Here is a 17,267-nt window from a genome sequence, read left to right as displayed (position 1 = left end):
AAATAAGGTTTTGTGATCATTGTGGAATTTGATAATCTGGGAAATGCACACTGTGAAGTGTGGGACTTAACTTCTCTGGCTGAATTACCGCGTTAGCACCCAGTTTGAGCCAACGCAGCTGACCGTATTTCCCCTCGCACTTGGCATCCGTGTGAGACCGCATCTTGTTGTCCTGGGTCTAAGGCAGCTGTAGGACCATGGGCTGTTCTTCTGTTGGGTGTTTTCCAAGGTCAGGTTCAGACTCAGACCCTCTGGGGAAGATGAGGGAGTCTGGAGAAATCCCCTCCCATCAGGAAGAAGGAGAATCACCACAGCAGCACAAACATAAACACGAGGTGGGCATTTGAAAGGCACAATGGGAGTTCCAAAGTGTGGCTGGGAAAGTGGTGACGGTGGAGGTGTCTTCGCGGGGCGTGACGACCGGGTAGGATTTGTGCATACGGGGATGGCTGCGAGAGTTCTCTGGGCAAAGGGGACATCGTGGACAAGAGCCAAGAGGGAGGTCACCGTGGCCCAGAGTCTGAGCAGTCCTGAGTTTCTGGCCTGGTTGGTGATGTGGACACACTCAGGGAGAGGGGAGGGGGTGAGGAGAGTGTAAGGCCTGCCCCTCGGGCATCTGCTCCTAATCTCAGCAGGACCTTCCATTCCTCAGGAAGGGGACTGACCTAAACCAGCAGGGCCACCCACACCTAAGCCATCTCTAAGAACACCCTTTGTACAGGGCCTGATATGCCCTTGTCCTTTCTTCTTCTGGTCCACACGTATACTGCTTACATTTGGAGCCCAGGATTGCCCAGAAGGCCACAGCTTTGGCTTTACAGTTAAACTACAACCAGCCTCAACTGTGAATATTTGAGAGCATTTACACCAAGAGTTATCAAAATTAGACTGTAGGCGCGCCTGGGTGGCTCAGTCAGTAAAGCTTCCAACTTCGGCTCAAATCAGGATCTCAAGGTTCGTGAGTTCAAGCCCTGCATTGGGCTCTGTGCTGACAGCTCAGAGCCTAGAACCTGCTTCGGATTCTGTGTCTCCCTCTCTCTCTGCCCCTCCCCTGTTCATATTCTGTCTCTCTCTGTCTCTCAAAAATTAATAAACGTTAAAAAATTAAAAAAAAAATATATATATATATAAAAGAAAGTGCTTAGAGGTGCTGGACAGTATTGGCCCAGGTGAGAAGCCACCATAATGTCAAGGTGACATCCAGCCATGGTCTTTCTAATGGTCGACACTGGAATAACATTTGGATTGGCCAAAAAAGAGGGTCGGTTTTAAGGACTACAGGACACAGCCTCCCTAACCTCTTTTGAGACACATTCCATTTTGGCTTAGTGCTCAGAACAGGGTGTTGGGGGTGTTGGTGAGTTTCCCTCCTTCGGGAGCCCGGGTTATTCAGCCTTGCACCTCATCCACGAGATGGGTACTGGCACTGAGTTCCCGCGTTGCTCAGGCATTGAACACATCCTTGCAATCAGAAGATTTGTATTCCAAGGCCATGGAAACCAAGAGTCATATTAATTTTTGAGTGTTCCTTGCTCTACAAGACAATGGATGCCTCCATTGAGAGGGCAGGCGCGCATGAGAAAAAGCAAAGCGACTAGCGTTTCGGGCATGATCCTGTTCACAACTCCACGAGGGCAGGCCGGGGGTCCAGTCTTGCTCACTCTTGATCTCTGGCGTCTGGCCCTCAAAAGTGCTCAGTAGATGGTGGGTTTATGAATGAGGCTAAGGGAACAACTCTAGGTCTCCATGAAGACAAATTCTACAGGTAGTTGGAAGCAGTGATGGGTAGTAAACTTCATAGGCTGGCTTCAGAGTTCGCCCTTGGTGTTTCTTTTAGCCCTTAATTTACCTCCAGGTAGATTATCTCCCAGAATGGATCCTGTTTTTACATAAGTCATAATATTGAGATTTTTGGTCAAAATACTAGTGAGCTATGCATCCTCTCTCAGATTGTATTACGAGGAGGAAACTAGCCCTGGGGACCCACACCACGGTTTCTCCATCTGGGGTATGGGTGTTCATGAGAAACCAGCTTCCTAAGCCCACCTAACCAAATTCGCTGCATTTTTCCAGGCTCTTCGGATGAATCTAACAGACACCAGCATTTGAGAACCCACCTTGACTTTGTCAAGCAGTATAGCCATTCCCCCAATGGGGGCTCCCTCTGTGTACCCGGGACACAGCCACCTTTCCCAGGGCCTCCCTGCCACTCCTTTGACCTCTTTTAGTAATAGAAGCCTCCACTACCAACAAATCCACTGCCCCCAAAACAAATAAACCAGGAAAAGGGACACAGACAAGACCATGTATGCAATGGATGACGACTTTCCTTGCAATAAAAATCTCCAAAAACACCTCTCATTTATGTCTACAGTGAGCAGAGCTGACCCCACAGTCTCTGTCACAGTGAGTAAGCAGGTTTACAAGCTCTATAAATAAATTTGAGCAATGTTATGATGGAATTATCTTTCCAAAACTATATCGCATAGCCCGGAGGTTGACCTTCATGAAGGCCATCACCATGCCACCACCCATCCATCCATGGTCAGTGGGCAGTGGGCTCAGATAATCCCTCGCCAACCTTTGCAACCAGCTCTTTATTCTGTCCTATGTGTCCCTGTGTACCATATTCTTCCAGCTAATTGTGATCGTGTGTCCTTAACCTTGGCAATTAGCCATCATAAAAATAAATGTTTTACCTCCTGAAAGAAGGCTTCTTTTTTTTTTTTTAATTTTTTTTTTCAACGTTTTTTATTTATTTTTGGGACAGGGAGAGACAGAGCATGAACGGGGGAGGGGCAGAGAGAGAGGGAGACACAGAATCGGAAACAGGCTCCAGGCTCTGAGCCATCAGCCCAGAGCCCGACGCGGGGCTCGAACTCACGGACCGCGAGATCGTGACCTGGCTGAAGTCAGATGCTTAACCGACTGCGCCACCCAGGCGCCCCAAGAAGGCTTCTTAAGTTACAAGAGAACCTATCCCTCCAATGTCCCACCATCGTTCTACCTTCCCAGCAAACTGGACAAACATTTGCAGATCCCTAAACTTACTGAAGCCACACAGGAAGGATGCAAGACAGTTAAAGAAGAATCTAGAATCAGAGTCCAAAGCCAGTCCCACTGGTTCCTGATGAGCTAAGCAGAACTTCTCTGCAAGTGCGTAGACACGAGGAGACCTGTGTCTCTTCCTGCTAGATTAGATGAGCGGGTCCCAGGGCCAGCTCTGGACCTAGCACAGGGGGCTATGTGAGAGCAAGACACGGATGGGAAAGGGTATGCAGGCTTTGTGCAAGAGCACCGAGGGGCACCTCTGCCTGCTGTCCATGTGTCTGGATGACAGAAGGCACCTTGTGCCTGGAGGACACCCTGCTGGATGCATTTGGCCCCATGGGGCTGCAGAAAGTACCCCCTTCTTCCCCAACCAAGCAGGCTGTGGTTGTGGATTTGGCCAGGAGACCCCAGAGGACCAGCTGATTGGGGCGGGGGGTGGGGCACTCATGTAGGTTCTGGACTCCTGCCTCACCAGTCTGTGCCTCTACTACAGGGCACCTGTTGGCATTTTGACACACCTCAGTTTTCATTACTAACTCTCTTTCCTTGGAATCTTCCTTCCCAGGGCTCCTTAGACTGGGAGGGGATGTTCACAAGGAGGAATCAGAAAGACCCAGGCCTTCGACAGATCTTTGATGCCCAGGTTAGAGGAACAGAGACGTGCAGAGCAGAAACGTCCAGACACACCCCATTTTCAGGAGGACGATGCAACTTGACCAAGAAGTATTCAAGCTGCCCTTTCATAAATGAGTCAGGAAGATGGCAGGAAAAATGTCCCCAGATACCCCAAGTCCCAGCCTTTTACAGGAGCGGGGGGAACCCAGTCAGTCCCTCCCCTAAGAAATGACCACGTCCCTTTGCTATCTGGCTTGTATGCGTGATAAATCCAAAAGCAGCAGCTTCTCAGAAGCCATCCAGGCTCAAAGAGAACCCCGCTCAAAGAACACGAGGGAAGTGCCCACAGTCAGCCCCAAACCACAGTGGCCTTGTGACTCTGTACTCGTCCCCACCCCCCCAGGGCAACAGCTCCAAGCCAGGCACCTGCAGCCCTTCCCTTCTGTGATTTGTGTGCTCACCCTTGGGTGGGTTCTGGGCCTTGACCATAGGCTTCTGGTTTCCCCAGTGGTTTTCCATTCTTGTCTGGATCAAGGATGCACAGAGGTGATTACCACCGCGTTGCCTACAGCTGAACCTGCCCCACTTACGAAGGACAAAGCCCCAGCTAAAAGCGCTGAGCTCCCTGTGGCCGAGCTGACTGCAGGATCTCCTTCCAAGGGTGCAGCCACAGTAAACCCCAGCCACTGGCACCCACAGCGGGCCCTTCTCATCTCCGTGCCCCAGCTCCAGCTGCCTCCTCCCCACGAAAAAGCCCTATTCAAGCTGTCGTGGCTGGAGTGTGAAGTGTCTGCCTTTATTTCTTATTTATTTTCACTAGGGCCATCATAAAAAAACAGACCAATGTTCAAGAAATCCCCCAACTGCAAGAAAATGAAATGGGGGGTCTCATAGCCAGTAGGTCCCCTTTCTTCGATCTTGAACTCAGTGAAGCTCAATCAAGTGGAATGCACCCAAAAATGAGGAGTTTAAGTTCATTTACATCTAGTTTGAGGACACCATGGAAATCTCTGGACATCGGTGGAGAAAGCCCAGTCTACCTCTTGCCTTAGTCGGTGTAGTGGAGGGATGATCAACTCATGTGTTTCTGAGTGAGGAAGTCTGTGCCCTGAGGTTGTGTCTCCGCAATGGCCCAACGGACCCACCGGGCATCCACTCTGACATCTCCCGGAATGCGGCTGAATTTCTGAAATCTCTCTTCCACTTGTCTGCCTCTCATGTGCTTCTTTCTCCACATTATTTGTTGGAAAAATGTCCAGTTAGCTGAGGATTCTGGTTGTTACGCAATTAATATAGGTATTATTATTAAATCAAAATAAATATCATTCTAGAGCAGTACTGCCCAAAAAACCTTCTGTGTTGACGGAAAGTTCCCATGACTTTGTTGTCCAATATGGTAGCCACTCACCATCGCTGCAGTGGAGGAACAAGATTCTAAGTTCTACTCAATTTTGATTATTTTACATTTAAATAGCCACATATCGTTGAGCCACTGGTGTCCTGGGTGGCACAGGAAGGCCATGAGGGGCAGCCAACGGACAAGACTGGATTGAAGCTTTCTGGATGGAAGCCTTTACTCCAGCACTGATTTGTGGATTCAAGCAGGTAAATTTAACCTCTCTGCACCTCGATGTGCTCATCTGTGAAATGGGAATCCAACAGCCCTAACTCACTGTGTGGTTGTGAGGACTTAGTGAGACACCAGGCGGGGAGCCCCAGTGTGGGGCCTGGCAGGGGGGTGTAGGCCCTCCCATCAAGCCCTGCGGGTGCTTCTCCTGCAGCTGGCCTGGGGCGGCTAGATTAGGGGAGCTTTTCCACCTAATGCTTTCCTCTCTCCATCACTCTGAGACTCATCCTGACTCGGTGTTTTCGTGGGTTCAGTTGTGTCCACAAAAGGTACACGAGAGAAAGCCGCAAGACGATGGAGACAGAGGGTAGGGTGAGGCCAAAAGCTAGGCACCACCTGGCTGGAGCTGGAGAGGCAGGAAGGACCCTCCTCGGAGCTTACAGAGGGAGCACAGCCCTGCCAAAACATCAGCCTGGGCCCCTGGAAATGCAGGAAAATCAATTTCTGCTGGTTTAGGTGCTTCCCTGTGGCCACCCCAAAACAGGCTTCCAGGCGCCATCGGTTGACCTTGATGGAAACCAGGCTTCTTCATTCAGTGTCTTGCTTCTTTGGAAAAACCATGTAGAATGGAGTGGACCCATCACGTGGGCTCAGGCCCTTATACAAGAAACCAGGGCAGCTTGTCTTGCCACCTTGAAGGCGGTTACGTTTCTGGCCTCATCATGAGGACGGAGCTCTACGGGGATTGCTTAGGGAAGGTGAGACAGGGCTCAGGAATGGCAGGGTGCCAAGGGCCATGGAGCTGCCAGGCCAAGTGCGATGTGCCCGCAGGATGGCTGGGGCAGGGCACCACCAACCTGGGCCTAGAGCCGCCACCCCTGGGGCACAGAACACGGGAGGTCCCCCTGGGTTAGAAGCTCGGCAGCCTGTGAACTTGGATGGGAAAGGATTCCATCTTATCTTCCCTGATGTGACAGAACACTAACTAGCACTTCCTTTTATTAGGAGCACGGGCGTTCACCTTACCTGTGACCGTCAAAGTCACAGATGTCTCCGTTTTGCACTGCGGTTTCTGCAAATATCTTAAATACCTCCCGTGCTGATCTCTATTTTGAAATTACGGTAGTTTTTAGACGGGCCGCCCAATCTTATTTTTAATGCATTAGTTACAGAAGCACGTGGGTTACCATGTCACAGCTCTGGGTTTTGGTAATATTTTGTTAGCTGTGTTTCAGGATAATGGCTTTCTTTGTAATCCTGTATAATTTAGTTCACGCACTTTAAGTCGTTATTTGAAGGAGGGCTCCGCAAGGCCGTCAAAGGGATCGGTGGCACAACTCAGGTTAAGAACTCCTGATTCTCACGTTAGAAACCGACACAGGCCCTGTTACGTCTATTTCAGCACAAGTTTGGGGCAGCTAGAATTTTTTAAAGAGGCACTGTCACATGAAGAAGAGAGGTGACGGTCCTTAGGCACCTCCCAGAAGCAAACGGATTTGTCTCCATCTTTGGAGGACAATGCAATTGACAAAGAGCCAGTAACCTCCACCAAATCGGCATTGGTCCACTGCCCAAAGGGAACAGGCATGTTCGTCTTGGTAAATTGTTTTACTATGACGCTCTTGTTTCCAGGAATCAGATGGTAAAAATGATATATTTTTGTGGTTTGGCGTTTGGAGCTTTGCTCTGGCTTCACTGGTCACTGCCAACATCTGCAAACTATTATGTACTTAAAAAAAATCAACCACCACCGCAGGCTGCACCCACGGTCCCTGGCTGGGCTCGGCCTCCTGCCGGGCACCAGGCAAGTTGCGGGACCAGGAGGCAACTGGGCCAGGACCCCAAGGCTTCCTAGTCAACCCTAAAGACATTTGTGAACGGAGCTGGGTACGCCATCCATGTGTGACCGTCTCTTGGCTCACAGGTCCTCCTTCTCACTGTCCTTTGCTCATCTGTTTGAGGAAAGAAAAAACAAAGCTAGGGCCGCCCCAAATAAAATTTATTCATCAGGTTCATGGCAGTGTCAAGAGACACGCGTTTCTAGACCTATTCAGTTTCTATGGGTTCTATTGGTATCTAGACCAGTTCAGTTTCTAGACCCAAGGGTCTGCCAATCACAGAAGACAGTTCGGATCGATGGAGAGGCTCCGGCCCAGGACTCAGATCCTCAGCAGCAGTGAGCGCCTCACCCAGGAATCCGTCCCCTACCAGTCTGGGCCGGCTGGCTCTCGTGACTGACTGGGAACAGCAGCACGGATGTCTGTGTGGGAAGCCAGCCGCACCAGACATCTGTCCTGCGGTGGGAGGCGTGTGTGTTCGAAGATGGTGCTGGGGTTCCCTGGAGGGCGGAGCGGGCAATTAGCGACCAGCGTCACCAGGAATCTAATTACAGGGGAAATGGGGTAAAGCCCTGTGTGATAAGCAGGGCCGCTGGTCTGGGTGGCTCTGTCATTTTTCCTTCGTTAATTTGCCCCGTAACTCACGTGAATGTCATACAGGTTATTTAAAGAGCCCCCGCAGACTCATGTCACGTGGAAGTGGACAAAAAGCGTGGCCTGCCTGTCCGTGTGTGTGGAAGGGAAGACGGAGGAACAGGCCATGAGTGTGGAGGGGCATCAAGGACTCTGGAAGGAAACTACAAAGGGTTTGGGCAAAAATCAGCACATGCTGTAAAGGAGTAGATCAGTATGAACCCAATGATCATATACTCAGATGGATTATAGAGACAGTGAGGGTGGAAGGCAAAGGAATGATTCCAGGGAGGCTTCCTGGAGGAGGTGAACTCTTAAAAGAGATGATGTGCATTGCGGGGGGAGAGGGCATGTGTGGAAAAAAAGAAAGGGCACTAAAGCCAAGGAAAAAGTAGGAACAGAATCAAAGGACGAGAATCCAAACCACATGGCTAGAACTTCAAGACGAGGAAGGCTACTCAAAGGAAAGGTCTCTTTCGGAGATGGCACCTGGTCGAGGAAGGGGGGGAGAGGGTGGAGGATTTCCAATCCCAGCTGATAACAGACACCCAATGCTTGTGTGTAACCCATGTCAAAGCAGCAGAGCGTTCCATTAATGTCACCCGGAGTCCCAGACACCATATGTACAGACACCTGTATGCCTGTACACCTAAGCTTGGTAACACCTACGTTTTGTACACAGTAGGCAATGAATAGACCACGGTTGTCTACCCTAAGAACTTTGGCCTCAAACTCACCACGTCTATTGCTTGTGGATGGGCTGGATGAAACAGAGCCCATTGATTAACCACGGTAGAGGTCAGGCATTACTCTAAACGACAGAGAACAAAACTGGAGTTTTTAATTTGTATGCATATTAGATCAGGTTACAATTACTCTGTGTTTTCAGAACATACACAACAGAGGGGGTTGAAGTGTGAAATGCAACATAGGTCACCCCCGAGCAGGAGGCGTGGATGTGAAAGCCGCATTGTCAAAGAGGGTGGAGAAGTCCTCATACCTAGATATTAGATGGACAATGGCAGCTTGAGTCCCCTGATCTAGTCACCTTGCTGACAACATCTCAAGCAATTATTTTAATCTGAGACTTCACAATAACAATCAAAAGATTACTTGAGCACGAGCCCAGCAGAGAAGGCATTATACAGAGTGCAGTAAATAGATAATGAGGTAACATAGGTTTATCCACACACGCGAATAAGTTAGGAATATCTGACAATGTATTTCTGGTGTTGCCAAGCCTATGGTGGGCATGAGAAATAGCTTCCCACTAGGTCTGGCCAGGCCATCTCCTTATTTTTGTACCTGGATTCACTAATCCTGGCAGACTTTCTCTCTGCACCCTGCTTTGGGGTATTCTACTCCCCTGAGTGTTGGAAGAGCCTCTTCCTTGAATTCAGAACTTGAGATTAATGCAGAGGACGCTCTGTCTTCTCATCTGCAATCAAGTGAAGATCGCTCTGTAGTTTCCCCCGGGGCTGCTAGAGGAAAGCACGCAAACTGGGTGGCTTAACCAACAGAAATGTTCTGTCTCATGGTCCTAGAAACCAGAAGTCCAAAACCAAGGCGCAGAAGGGTTGGTTCCCTCCAAGGGCTGTGAGGGAGAGTCTGTTCCCTGCCTCTCTGTTAGCATCTGCTGTTGCCAGCAGTGCCTGGCGGTCCTTGGCTTCTAGACACATCAATCCCATCTCTGTCTCCGCCATCATGGCCGTCTCCTGTCTCCCTGTGTCTGCCTCTTTTCTTATGAGGGCACCATCATATTGGATTAGGATCCACCCTAATACAGCATGACCTCGTCTTAACTAATTAGATCCACAAAGACCCCATCTCTAAATAAGGACACATTCTGAGGTACCAGAGGTTAAGACGTCAAACATATCAACACATCAGTTTACCGGACAAGATGTCACCCAGAGCAGTCACTTAGATGGACAGTCCTCACCAGCTGCATACACAGACCCACTTTCTGTGGTTCCCAGTGGAGGCACTGTTCTGTCTGAGGCTGAAATCTAAGGAGACTCCCTCTCTGGAAAGGTACCCTACCCACAAGCTACCAGCACAGCTGTGTGTCGCTAGACGTTGTCGCCTTTCACAGCATACGGTCCCGTGACAATAGGCTGCCTTTTGCGTTCTCACACATACCCATAGACAGACACTAAGGCTTTGGCAGGAAGAGAATGAAGTCGAGGTTGAGTGTGTTCGAAAGAGTCTTCCCGCAGAAGTGTGGCCACATGTAACAGATAAAAATACAGGACTCCCGGTTAAATTTCACTTCCAGATAAACCATGAGCAATGTTTCACTATACGTATGTTCTAAATAATATTCGGAGCGTATTCTACATTAAAAATTGTGAGGGGCGCCTGGGTGGCGCAGTCGGTTAAGCGTCCGACTTCAGCCAGGTCACGATCTCGCGGTCCGTGAGTTCGAGCCCCGCGTCAGGCTCTGGGCTGATGGCTCGGAGCCTGGAGCCTGTTTCTGATTCTGTGTCTCCCTCTCTCTCTGCCCCTCCCCCGTTCATGCTCTGTCTCTCTCTGTCCCAAAAATAAATAAAAACGTTGAAAAAAAAATTGTGAAATTTATACGTAATTGGGGGTCTCATATTTTGTGCAGCGACCCTGTGGTGGGAAAACCCTTGATATGAGCTGTGGGATCATCCGCGACCTAATCCTCTAAGTGGCTTTGACAATTCTCCACAGACTCGCCAAGGTAACCCTCCTCCTCCTTCTTACCCAAATCTGATGGCAACGACGTTCTCGGCCTGGGGTCCTTCCTCCTCTTCTGTCCTGTACGGTGAATGCAGCTGGGGATGGCTTCGGGGTGGCCCATGACCCCGAAGTCAGTAGCTGGCAAACGTGTGCCTTTCCTTCGCCTGTGGAGAACCCACTCGGCTTCTCACCCCCGCCTCCCTCTCTCTCTCCACCTCTGTGGACGCATTTGGAAGCCAGGCATCAACCCACCTGGGTGGCACTTGGCAGGCTTTGAGATCCTGTTGTGACCATGCCAGGCTTTGGAGCGTTCCAATCCTTCACGCGCGTGGCTTCCACCTCACGTTTGCTTGTTTTTTTATTTGAAAGGGGGGGTGGCACACACGTGAGTGAGTAGGAGAGGGGCGGATAGAGAGAAAGAGAGAATCCCAGGCAGGCTCCGCGCTCCTCGCAGAGCCCGACACGGGGCTCGATCCCACGACACTGGGATCATGACCTGAGCCGAAATCAAGAGTCAGACGCTCAACCGACAGAGCCGCCCCGGGGCCCTACTTACGCTCCATCTATAAAATGAGAACAGAAATGTCTCCTTAAAATAGGGCTTTTTTAACTGTGGCAAAGCATGTAATTTTCTGAAACCGCAGACCTAAAATCTGATCGCTAATTTCCAGGGTAGTTTCGCCTCTATTCCTGACTTTCCTGTCCATCTGTCCCTTCTGTAGGCCACGCCCATGCGCTGCTCCAGAGATGTCACTCTCAGCTCAGGAAACTGACCAATGACCGCCCCATCCTGGGAAGGCGCCACCCCGCTCCCTGCTGGATGGCAGTGACCATCTGGTCTACCCCCATCATCCCCCGGCAACTTGGAATCTGATGACTCTCCCTTTCCTGCCCTGGTCACAGGTAGCAAGGCATCGGTTCTGACTTCTTGCAGGAATGTCTCAAAGCCCAAAGAAGATTGTGGGCGCCCAAGACCACGTGGCAGACAACAGGTACAGTCTAGGAGTCGGAGCTGTGCCCCAGGGGATGGGGGCAGCAACTAGGGGCCGAGGGGACACTCAGAGGTCAGTAAAATGTGAGACAGGTAGGTGGCAATACCCACTGTCCACCAGGTAAGGGACTTTGTCTTGCCAGCAGTGGGACGGATGTCCTTGGGGACGCGAAAACAGCGTCTTCTGGTTGGTCACCTGGAGCCATGCTGAGCTGGAAACAGCGTCTGGGGCTCCATCCCCAGCAGAACGGGGAAGGGGTGTGGGTGGGGGGACCCTGTCTGAGCCCCTTACTCTGACCCGTGACACCTTCTCTAGCCATGACTCCCCTCTCGGCATAAATGGTCCCCCTGTTAAGAAAGTAAAGTAAATAGGGCACCTGGGTGGCTCAGTCGGTTGGGCGTCCGGCTTCGGCTCAGGTCATGATCTCGCAGTTCGTGAGTTCGAGCCCTGTGTGGGGCTCTGTGCTGACAGCTCGGAGCCTGGAGCCTGCTTCGGATTCTGTGTCTCCCTCTGTCTGCCCCTCCCCCACTCACACTCTGTCTGTCTGTCTCTCTCTCCCAAAAATAAACATTTAAAAAATTTAATAAAAAAAGAAAAAGTGAATACCCTGATGAGTGTGGGGGAACAGTTTTGCCCTCCACTGGGAAACCTGCCTCAGCGTCTCTCCTGCGAGCCTCCCAGATGAGGCCTGGGGATGGACACCTGAGTGGCTGAGCCCTCCCGACAGAACTGCATGCTGGTGTGGTGGTCGCTGAGGTCCGAACACGGGGCTGGTGTCAGGCTGGTGTATTGTCCCGAAAGCAAAAACTCCAAGAAAATGAGATTAGAGCCTGTGGGTGATTTGCTCGTTTACATCAGGATCACATGCCCCTTTTCTCATTCCTGCCCCCCAAAATCCCCACACGGTGGCTCAGAGGGAGCGAGGGGTCAGGCAGGGTTCAGGGGGGCCGTTCGTCCAGTCCAGACTGGGGAGGCCGGTCCTTCCTGCGGAGTGTCTCTGCGGAGCGGAAATGCACCCAGAGCAATCACCGGGTCACCTGCCCTCCTTGCATTTTGCAGGGAGTCCCTGCATCTCGCTGCACCGGCCAGGGCTGCTTCTGCTCGGGGTTCTTCTCAGCTTCTTTCCCTTTCCTGATCCACCCGGGAGAGATCCCTGTGGCCAGAGCCCCGCAAGTCAAAGACGCGCTGCTATCGAGGAGCGCAATCGAGGCTCCGGACACCTGCTCCAGGCAGGACAGAGCTGCTGCCCACATGCCCACAAACCTCCTGGAGCCCCTGAAAACAGAGCACGCTGCTGGCAACACAGCCACACAAAGGCTGGCGGGAACCGCCCTCTGGAATCCGGAGGCGCCGGGCTTGCTCAACGCAGCCCAGCTCTGTGTAGGCCAGACGGCCCTTCTGGGGAAGGGGGCTCCCGGTCCAAGCCTTCCCTTGGCTGCCAGGCGACCCCACCACGGCAGCCGAGCGGCCAGAAAACACCCGACCGCCTGGAATAGTGCTCGACAGAGAATTCCACACCCAGCCCTGACTCCCCACACAGAAAGCCCTCTGCCGGCCTGAGAGCGTGGGCCAACATGAGCCTGCGAGCGGGGGAAGTGGGGGCGCGTGTGTGTGTGCGTGTGCGTGCTTGACTTGTTGAGAGTTCGTCAAAGACTCTGAGACTCCGGCATGGCTTTGACTTTCTCCACTGCAGAGTGTGCGTGCTTTGAAGGGAGGCGTCGGCCGGCCAGAACGTGGAACCGGGAGCCCGGAACGCCGCCCACCCAAACCCAAACCAGCTCTGACGCGGGGATCGTGCAGAGCGTTTCATTCCTCTGCTTGTTTTCTCTTCCGTCTACGAAAAGTAGAAGTGGGAGGAAAAAGAACATGAGACCGAAAAGGCTTATTATTACCTGGACAACAGGGTCATTGGAATGGACCAAAGTCAACGCCATGCTTGGCAGATTAATGGGCCCATTTAAACGTGAATCGATTGTGAGGTTTCTCCCAGGACGTTACACAGAGCTCAGAGGACTTGCCTATAAAATACAGCAAGTTCCTCCACTTTAATTACTGGCTACAAAGGCCTCTTTATCACATTCTGCCGAAGCCATTGCAGGAGGGGCCGTGAAGTGCTCTTGCTTTTAGACCAAAAAGTGCGACTGCGGGTTGACATGTTCTTTGGAAACAATCATTGCATGGGAAGCGAAGCAAAATCACAGGGAGGGGAGGGGTTGATGACAGTCCCTGAAAGCGGGGAGCTCCAGTGAGCCCCTCGCCCTGGGGAACTCTCGGGAGTCCCGTGGGCAGACCCAGGTGACCAAACGCCTTGGGTTCACCGTCATCTGCAACGTGCCCGTTCTTCCCTCTCTACTTTCCAGAGGACGGGCCCCAGGGTGCTCTGCAACCCCAGCCTTTCGAGCGGACCCTGGCTCGGGACCCGAGAGCCAGAAAACCCCACCTTCCCACAAAGACAGGGTGCTTCCTGTGGGAACACACCTCACACCTGTGGACAGCGAAAGAACCCTAGAGTCCCATGGAAAACCACTGTGGGGACCGTGTGGTAACTCCCTGATTCCCTCGGCCAGCCCCAGGAGACCCCAATCCTGGGTCTCTTGTTACGCCCTGTGTCCCCGTGCCCAGCTCCGTGCCTGGCACTGGGTGCACGGGCTTCTTTTACCCAATAGTTATCAAGTGACTCCGGCGTGCAGGCCCTGGGGAGAGAGAAACAGCACGCGGGCCTGGGCCTCGCAGAGCGGACGTACCAGGTGAGGAGGTGGCTGAGCCCAGAGGCTGCCCCACGTGGTCCTGCCTGTGCCATCCTGGGGCATTCCAAGATTCAGGGGCGCACGGGGTCGGGCCTCTAACCCATTTATGGCGGTCAAGGGTGACCATACTTGGGAGTATCCCACGGAAGCCGAAACCTGCTGGGGGATTAGGACACAGCCAAGCAGGGCAGGGGGGAGTGTTTTGTCAGAGGGAACAGAACATGCGACGGCCCAGAGGTGAACAAGAACAGTTCCAGTAGCTGGAAGAGGCTCACGATGGCTGCGTGGCAGGGCTGGGGGGGGGGGGGGCGGGACATGGGGCTCGGATGGGGAGGTTACTAAAGCAGGGTACGTAGCACCACTGTCCGCCAAGGTCAGGGCCGTGGCAATCCACCGAGAAAGGAACGGCTGGGGGGCGGGGTGGACAGGGAGATCAGCCCCTGGGGATTTTCTGCTGGTTCCAAGCCCTCGGGTGCCTACCAGCCAGTGGCTTTTAAATACCATGACCCCAACCCATGGCCTTCTGCCCCTAGAGATATGGGTGAAAACCTCTCTACCAAAGGGGCAGGACCATCAGTGCTTATTTGGAGAGCTACAGAGAGCTGGGAGCTCATCCGATCCATGGTCCGATGCCCCTGTCCTCTCCTCTTTGGGGCCTCTTTCTATCCCCCCCCCGCCACTCCCCCAAAATGAGAGGGGCAGATAGCAACACTCGTCACCTCAGCCGTCAGACACCGGCCCTGCCTCTGAATGAAAGAGGGCGAGACCCCAGCACCTTTGTAAAAGAGAGGCAGTCATCCTGGCCTCTGCTCCTGGAAGCCGCCAGCCTGCAGCCCCGGGGAAAAAAAGACAAGCTGGCGAGTAAATAGCACAGTCTGGTCCACCGGATTTGGAAAACAGAGGTGCCTTTTTGGAGAGGAGAGAAAATACAGCATCGTCCTTGGCTGCATCGAAGGAAGAGCCCAGTCATGGGGGTGTATTCGTTCCAGGAACCAGCAGACCTGGGGAAGTCGACAAAGAAAACATGAAGCTTTCTGAACAAAGGGAGGAAATGGACCAAAACAGAGGAAACGGTCTTGGCCAAACTGCTCTTGAATGTGCGTCTTCCCGGGAGTCGCGAGCCCTCGGGTCTGCTCCTGCTTCCGACGATCCATGCCACCCCATCGGGACGGGGGGCTCGGGTCACAGACGCTCGTGCCTGCGATAGCATCTCCCGGATAGTTATGGCAGCAGCAGAAAATTCTGTACATATCTTGACATAAATACACAGAGGTTGGCTTCAAGGATTTTTTTTTTTTTTTTAAATCAAGCCATGTAAAAGTGTGGGAGTTAAGTACTGAGGATGATTTGGAGTTCTTCAAAGATACAGAAGAGATGGAAAAAAAAAAAGTCTTTTTAGAATAAAGTTATTCCACAAATGTGTTGAACATTCCAGCAGAATTAGCACGGCACTGTGTGTGTAGTAAGGGAATGGTGACTGACCCCAGGACTCAATCAGCCATAGGTGCTTGACAAATATTTATTCAACGATTGCATGAATGAATGAATGAATGAAGTCAGGGGCAGGGGTTGGTGTATTCCAAATTCGCACGATAATGAGTCCTCCGAAGAAGCTTCCGACATTGCATGCTAACACCCTGAGTTCTCAAGAGCGCTGCACTCTACGTTTTCCTCTCCTAACGCCCTTTCCTGCAGTTTCTAACAAATAGAACAAGACAAATGATACCTGGCAACTTGCCTTTGCACACATTCCTTCTCGTGGTCATGGGTGATTGGCCTCCATCGTCCCCAGATCCCGTGCACACGGCCCGGGGCTCCCACCGCCCAGAGGAACCCTGCGAGCCGGCCACACAGCCTGCCTTGGATCCGGGCGGATGTGCTAGGAGCCTCTTTATTTTGTTGTACCAGCTGCCTGTGGTAGTTCAGGCATTCTCTCTGTCTCTCTCTCTCTCTCTCTCTCTCTCTCTCTCTCCCTCTCTCTCTCTCTTTCTCCCTCGTACCCAAGCACCCCGGCCAATGAAACCACAGCCCTCAGCTCTGTGAGCCAACACGCCCAACCGCTCAAGATGTCCTCCCTAGTCTAGACCCTTCCCTCTTCCCTTGGGGCAGCAACGGTGACTCCTGGGGAGATGGGCTCCAAGTCCGTCCTCCCCATTGCCTGCCCCTCGGTCCATCCCCACCTTCTCCGTGAGGAAGTGTAGACATTTGGAAAACAGTTATCACGAGCACAGGCCCTGTCCTGACACCTGGAGGGCCGCAGCTCAGATCAGCAAAAATCTCCCAAAGGCTTCTGAGGAAATACATTGTACATGCACACAGGGACCTCCGATGCGCGTTTCTTCCAGAAAAACATCCCACAGAACTTGTTGCTCACAAATGCCAGTGTCCTGGTGACAGACAGGAACGGGTCCCGCTATGTGAAAGGGAGGGACACCTTCTAAACTTCATTCACACGCGTGTGCTCTCTCTCACCCTCTCTCTGTCTCTGTCTCTGTCTCTGTGTGTCTTTCTATCTCTGTCTCTGTCACCCCTTGTGTCTGACTCAGCCTCACCGGTTAGACCCTCAGGTCACCAACTCCGATCCCTCTCAGGCCTCCCGCAAGCCTCCCTTGGTATGGCCCCATGCTCAGCGGGCAGCGATGAAGTGACAGAGTTAGCGTCCAGAACACCTCACTCCCCCCTCACCTCAGCCCGACTCTGGTTCAGAGATCCCCACATGCGGCTGAGTAGAAGGCCAGGCCAGCGCAAAGAGGATTGGATAGGTCAGCGTATGCGATGTCACACGAGGGACAGGCAGGGGCCGCGTGGCTCTGGAGTCCCTGGCTCCAGACCCCGCCGGGCCTCAGTGTCACCCCTCACAGTGAGGAGCCGTCTGGAGGAGGCGTGGTCTGCAGAGGCCAAGGGCGCCCAGCACGGTCTGGGACATGTGCAGTCAAGAGGTGAGCAGAGGAGAAGAAACCAGCAACGATTACTAAAAAGGAGGGATTTGGGGAACCTCCTTTCATTCAACGAACACTTGCCGGGGCACCTGGGTAGCTCAGGCGGTTAAGCATCCGACTCTTGGTTTTGGCTCAGGTCATGATCTCACCGTTCGTGAGTTTGAGCCCCGCATCAGACT

This window comes from Leopardus geoffroyi, chromosome C2 (assembly GCF_018350155.1).
Source record: "Leopardus geoffroyi isolate Oge1 chromosome C2, O.geoffroyi_Oge1_pat1.0, whole genome shotgun sequence".
In the NCBI taxonomy this organism is placed as follows: Eukaryota; Metazoa; Chordata; class Mammalia; order Carnivora; family Felidae; genus Leopardus; species Leopardus geoffroyi.
This window is presented reverse-complemented; position numbering follows the sequence as displayed.